This window comes from Orycteropus afer, unplaced genomic scaffold (genome assembly GCF_000298275.1).
Source record: "Orycteropus afer afer isolate SDZICR_OR568_19922 unplaced genomic scaffold, OryAfe1.0 scaffold00105, whole genome shotgun sequence".
NCBI lineage: Eukaryota > Metazoa > Chordata > Mammalia > Tubulidentata > Orycteropodidae > Orycteropus > Orycteropus afer.
In genome coordinates this window covers 9616846-9624325 of record NW_006921692.1, presented here as the reverse complement: position 1 = coordinate 9624325, position 7480 = coordinate 9616846, and positions in this window count along the sequence as shown.

Genomic DNA, 7480 nt, shown 5'->3' with positions numbered 1-7480 from the left:
GATTGCCCAACCTTCCTTCCGAGGAGTGGCTGGTGGCTTTGAACCGCCAGCCTTCTGGTTAGCAGTCAAGTGCTTTAGGCACTGTGCTACCAGAGCTCCTAAACAGGAGGGCTAGGGACCCACAAATTACTGGAAATATTTCACTTCTCCTAGCCTCAAAGTCTACCTAAAGTGGTAAGAATCTATGACTTCTAACTTGACCATTGAAGGAAGGCAGCCTCTCCTTTCTTACCACAGGTCTTAGGGGGATCTTTGGCAACACTGCGTTTTCTATTTTCCTTGCTGTTGGTATGTAAAGGCATGCAAATTTAGATCAAAGAAAAAGACATTGCATCTTATTCTGCTTGAAGATTATTCTTCAGCATACTAAGACACGAGCAAACAGCCTATTTCCCCTAATGCAGTACAGGAAGTCTGCAGGTTATGAACAACCTACTTGCATACAATCCATAGTTATGAACCAACTCTCTTAAAACCTATTATATTAAAAATTCAAGATATATACATTGGTTTGTAATAACAAATGGGTACTGCTTTGCAATGTATATGAAAACATCACTATTATTACTGGATTATTATGTTAAAGATGTTTTGGTTGATCTGAAAGTGTTTCTTTAATGTTTCTTATGCGTATAAAAGTACACTAAATACCATACACTAAGGCAAACATTTGACTAACATTAGATTCAAACTGTACCTAACTGTTCCAACTTAAATACAAATTTGACTAAAATGTATAAGAATGGAATTTGTTCATAATCCAGGAACTTCTTGTAATTTTATTCAATTTAGATCTTTTTGTTGCAGTATCAATACTGACAAACTAGTTATTTGCTAATATATAATAGTTAGTACAATGGAGCTTGGCTCATAACTGCTAATATGTGTTAGCTTCGTTTACCAAATATCCCAATATGATTGTACAACTGAGAATGAGATTTTTATTCTGTAAAGCAAGATAAACACATTTGTACAGAAAATTACTGAACTTTATACCTCTGTATTAAAAAATCACATAAGGGAATGGATCAATGTCCAAAATGCCACCATAGCAGTTAATGGAATTTTCAAAAGGAAAAATGGAATAGTTGGAGAGAAGAGTATGTTTCAGAAGACATTTGGTTTGATTTAAAAAAAAATTACAAATTTTTAAAATTGGCAATGGCCTTTAAAGATTGTCTAGTTAAATTGCATCCCTTTAGAGATACAGAAACTGAATCTAGAGATTTTAAGTGCCATTTACAAGTCTAGATAGTTAATTATCAAATCTATAACAAGGACCTAAAATTCTTGGTTCTGAATCTACCTCTCTTAGTATAATTTTATATATCCACATTCTGCTTTATATGAAAAAGAAGCTATTAGTGATAATTAAGAGGCAAATGGAAATGTGGAACTGGAACATATATGAGTAATTAGGAGAGACAATGAGGAGTTAATGAGCTGGCTAAAACAGACAGCATAGAGAAAATAAAACAAATTAGTGAATAATAATAATAAAAAAAAAAACCCACTGCTATCGAGTCAATTCCAACTCACAGCGACTCCCATTGGGTTTCTAAGGCTGTAAATATTCACAGAAGTAGAATGCCTCATCTTCCTCCTGAGGAGCAGCTGGTGGGTTTGAACTGCACAAATACCTTACACACTGTGCCACTACAGCTCCTTTAGTGAATTATGGAGGACACTAATAGAGTAATAAAAATATCACAAATAAGATAGAACAGTAGCTGTAGGAAAAGAATCAGAGATCTAAAGTTACAGTGCTGTTAAAGGAGATGTTAGAAAGAAGTAACTAAGAACTTGTTGGCCTTTGGAATCAGAATGACTAACATAAAACTTTTTAGGGGTCACTTACTAATTGAGTAGTATTAGCCAACTCTTAAACTGAGTTACAATATTTCCATCTGTGAAATGACATATTATCTACTTCAAATATTGTTAAAAAACAAATGGTTAATACCTGTTCAAATAATATATTGTCTTGCCCATAAAAAGTGCTTAATAAATGTTAGTTAAGACTATTACAATTACTGACTTATCTGGAAGCCAAGAGAGAAGCAATGTTAAGGAGTAAAGCAGTGTTAAATATTAAAGAAAATGTTTAAAAAGTGAGAAATAATATGACTAAAACTCTTGGATACAGCAAGTTTGGGCCATGTTAACAATAAAAGATAAATATGTAAAGTCATGGTTATATTGTTAGTTTAAGAAGAGATTTTTTTTTTTTTTTTAATCTGAGATGTTGTTATGTGCCATGGAGTTGATTTCATGATTTCAACTCATGGGAACCCTAAGTACACCAGCATGAAACACAACCCTCTCCTGTGCCATCCTCACAATCTTTGCTATGCTTGAGCTCATCAACAGCCACTGTGTCAGTCCATCTCCTTGAGGGTCTTCCCCTTTTTCACTGATGCTCTACTTTACCAAGTATTATATCCTCCTTCAGGGACTAGTCCCTTCTGACAACATGACCAAAGTACAAGAGGTGAAGTTTGGTCATTCTTGCTTCTAAGGAGAATTCCAGCTGTATTTCTTCCAAGCCAGACTTGTTCATCCTTCTGGCAGTCCATAGTATTTCTAGCATTCTTTGCCAATGCCACAATTCAAATGAATCCATTCTTCTGTGGTCTTCCTTATTTCTATATACAAGTTTTTATATTTCCCCTTTATTGATGTATACTATTGTTGTGTGAGTCTATTCCAACTGACATTGACCCTATAGGACGGAGCAGAACTGTCCCATTGAATTTCTTAGGCTATAAAATCTTTATGGGAAGAAGCTCTGGTTGTCCAATAATTAAGTGTTCATCTTCTAACCAAAAGGTTGGCAGTTAGAATCCACCGGAGGATCCCCAGGAGAAAAGACCTAGTGATCTGCTCCTGTAAAGATAACAGCTTAGGAAAAGTGATAGAGGCAGCTCTACTCTGTACCATAAGGTCACTATGAGACAGAACCCAACAACAGTCTTCGTAAGAGCAGATTGCTAAATCTTTTCTTATTTGTAGCTGCTTGTGGGTTTGAATGATTGACCTTGATATTTGCTCCTGAGCACGTAATCATTATGCCACCAGGGCTCCTTTATTCATACATATTTACCTGAAAATCTTTAGTGGTCATAATGGATATGTCTTTGCAAGCCATAAACTAGCTTACTGCTTCAATGTTCAGATGTTTTAATAGCAGTCTTTTGAAATTGTAGACATTTGTTTGTAGCAAACATTGATAGCCAAAGTGCTCAGAAATTGAGTTTTTCAGCTTATAATTTATTTTCAATATATTCCCCTTTCATCCAAAATGATTCATTTGGAAAATCAGGCATCTGAAAGCCTGCTTTAAAAATATTCACACTTGTTATTTCTTATCAAACACATTTTTATGGTCACCATTTATAGGCAACTGTGTTTGCTCAATGATTCAGAGACTGATAAGTGAGAGTTAATGTACGCACAAAAATAGTTAAGTCTTCTCTGCATGGAGCAGAGTAAGCTCCATGACTCATATGAATCAATCTCTCTGCACAAGATATAAAATCTTCAAGCTCAGAGCCTTTGCTTTGTGCTTACTTGTCCTAATTCAAAGGAGTTGCATAAAAAGACAATAATTAATTCAATATATCCCTTATTTCCTGTATACTTATATGCAGCTCTTGGGACATAGAGCTCTACAAGTTCTGGAAAAGCTAAAGACACTCAGAATAACATTTATTATATGTTGCTCTGTGCATACTTATGCCTCCTTTTCTATCTCTCTGCTCCTCCATTTACATAACATATACTGCAACTCCAGTTCAAACATTTATTATCCTCATCCTCTCTTCATTTCAAAGCCTTCTTTCTGGAAAGTTTCCTCTCAGTCTTTTTTTTTTTTTTTTACCGTAGTATGCATTTAAGTCGATCTTTTAATCTTCCAGAGTTGTCTGCTTTATGTAGGTTATCTCTAATGATATAAAGAATTTTATCTTCTGCCAAAGGTTTATCTTGATACCAAAGAGCAAGGAGATATGGGAAAGGTAAAGGACAACTCCCTGGGTTCTTAAACTTATATCATGAGTAGACAGGGACACATCTATAGGCAAAATTGATCCCATGTTGCACATTTAGTTCATCTACCTATAATTTGTGGAGACCTGGTGATGCAGTGGTTAAACTCTTGGAGATTTGAACCCACCAGTCACTCCATGGGAGAAAGATTTGGCAGTAAGCTTCAGTAAAGATTTATAGCCTTAGAAACCTTCTGGGGGCAGTGCTACTCTGTCCTATAGAGTCACAGTGATTCAGAATCGACTTGTTGGCAGTGGGTTAAACTGTAATGTGCAGGGAACATGTGATCATGACCATAGAGAGTAAACTTACAGAGAGTTTACCCTCTAGCTTTATGATAAGAATTTTATTATCAATAAAAAGCCACACTAATTGAAATGTCAAAAGTAAGAAAGACATTTTTGGTTATTGAAAAGCAACCCTGGGAGAAATAAAAGTACTTACTAGATCTATTCTTAGAGGGTTAAAACAGAAATACAAATATTTCAAACTTCTATCAAAAGAGAACATTAGTCACTTTATTAGAAGTAACCGGCCTATATTTTGCTTACACACTGAGCTCATTAAAGTGCCTTCTTGAGGGTTCCTTGCTGTCCACAAGCATGCTGGGTATTCTGATGTTTGTCTACTGTAGATGCGTTTCTCTCAACTCACACTGGAAAAAAAATCAAATTTGCTCTCAATCCAGAGTTTAAGTATTAAATCAGATATTTTTGGTCACAAAGCTCAGAAGAATGTTCTGTATAGAAGAGCATCTTGCTATGTTGCTCTGTAAGAAAGACCTGTGATTTAGGATTTCTTTCAAGGGGAAATACACTTATAATGAGGCCTTCAATACAGTTTAGTAACTGCATGTCCCTCTTGGGTGACATTCAATTTAGAACTGCCTTCTATTGAATTTCATGCATTATCAAAAAGTTACATACTGAGGTCCCATTGAAATATCTATGGCTAATTTTAACATGACCTACTTGTGACATAGAATGTTGTTGTTGTTGTTATGTGCCGTCGAGTGGGCCCCGACTCATAGCGACCCCTCCTTGGGTTTCCGAGGCAGTATCACTACGGAAGTAGGATTGCCCAACCTTCCTTCCGGGGAGTGACCAATTATTTAAGCATTAATTTAGAATATTACAAAAATTTAAGATATAATTCAAAAGGGCATAAATGAAAAAAGCCTAAAAATAAACATTAAAAGACTATAAGTAGCACACTGCATGCAATTCAAATACAGATTGCGAAAGATTCATTTAACCTTGGGTACTTCTTTCAAATACTTTTACTTAACTCATTTCACTCGCTTATTTTAAGTTGAAATAAATTGGATCAAAATAAAATTTATAAGTTGTTCTATAGAACTACACAGGAGCTCTGGTAGTGTAGTGTCTAAGGCACTTGACTGCTAACCAGAAGGCTGGCAGTTCAAACCCACCAGCCACTCCTCGGAAGGAAGATGAGGCAATCTACTTCTGTAGTGATACTGCCTCGGAAACCCAAGGAGGGGTCACTATGAGTCGGGTCCGACTCGATGGCACACAACAACAACAAACAATACTACACTGGGTAAATATATTTAACAATATATATTAAAAATGTACATATTAAATTTTTTTAAAAAATAATGCATTGGGAATATCTGCTGCAAAAGATTTCTTTAAAGTTTTCAAAAGCAAAGAGGTCACTTTGAGGAACAAGGTGCCCCTGACCCAACCCACAGTATTTTCAATCACCTTATATGCATGTGAAAGCTGAACAATGAATAAGAAAGACTGAAGAAAAATTGATGCATCAGAATTATGTATTGGTGAAGAATATTGAATAGACCATGGACTGCCAGAAGAATGAACAAATCTGTCTTGGAGGAACTATTGCTAGAATGCTCCTTAGAAGCTGGGATGGTGACACTTTGTCCCTTGTATTTTGGTCATGTTATCAGGACATACCATTCTTTGGAGAAGGATATGATGCATGGTAAATCCAAGGGTCAATGAAAAACAGAAAGCCCCTCAAGGAGATGGATTGATCCAGTGGCTGCAATAATGGGTTCAAGTATAGCAAAGATTGTGAAGATAGTGCAGGACTGGGCAGTACTTCCTTCTGCTGTACACAGGGTCACTTTGAGTTAGAACTAACTTGACAGCACATAACAATGACATCAACATAATAATAACAACAAAAATTCTGTTACATTAATAATAAATTTTTCTTTAAATGATCTTTTTGAGTATTATAACATTTGGGAATTCAATAAAAATGTTCTTAGGAAGGATTTTATGAAGGCAGTATATTGACCTATCCATCAGTTCCTTAATGTGGACATATAAGTAATAAAGGTGTAAGGATTAGAATCTGTTTTTAATAATAGCCATATATTTAACTAAGGGGAAGATCCAAAGAGTGGACATTTAGAGCTTTGGGAAAGTACTATAAAAACGATTCATCTACCTTAATTATGCCAGAGAAGAGACTAAAATTTACTCCTTCTTCATAAATGCCACTTAGAATTTAATTTTAGATGTTCTGCTTGGTGGGCATTTGAAAATAAAACTTGACAAAACTTATGGCTTCAAATTTAATCTATTCTTCCCGTGACCTATGTGTTGAAAATAGGAGTGAAGGATATTAGCTTCTCTCTTTTTTAACCACTGAGAGAATAAGTGGCATATTTCCTAGCAACAAGAATATAAAGATTTTAATCCACCAAAGGGATAGATTTGCTATGCCATCAGCAATGACTTCTAACTAATAAAAATACAAAGATACTTATATTTTTCCAAACTCTAGAACTGAGTACATAGTTTTCACTTTGTAATGATTTTAGAAAAATCTTTCAAAATGATACAACATAATTGACATAAAAATCAGTTTTCTTCTGAACACTAACAAACATACTAAGTGTCCACAAGATAGCTTACTCAAATTTTAGACCACCTAATATTGTCATGAGGAGCTCTGGTAGCATAGTACCTAAGGCACTTGACTGCTAACCAGAAGGCTGGCGGTTCAAACCCACCAGCCGCTCCTCAGAAGGAAGATGGGGCAATCTACTTTCATGGTAATACTGCCTCGGGAACCCAAGGAGGGGTCGCTATGAGTCGGGTCTGACTTGACGGCAAACAACAACAACAACAATATTGTCATGCATCACAAAGCAATATTGATAAGGTTAAGAAAAATAGAGGCAATGGTGGTTCAGTGACAGAATTCTTTCCTTTGATTACAGGAGAGCCATGTTTGCTTTCTGGTAAATGAACCTAAAGTACAGTTGCCATCTGTCAGTCAGTGGAGGCTTGTGTGTTGCTATGATACTGACCAGGTTTCAGCAGAACTTGCATGACAAATTGTTGTTGTTGTTGTTATGTGCCGTGGAGTCGGCCCCGACTCATAGCGACCCCTCCTTGGGTTTCCGAGGCAGTATCACTACGGAAGTAGG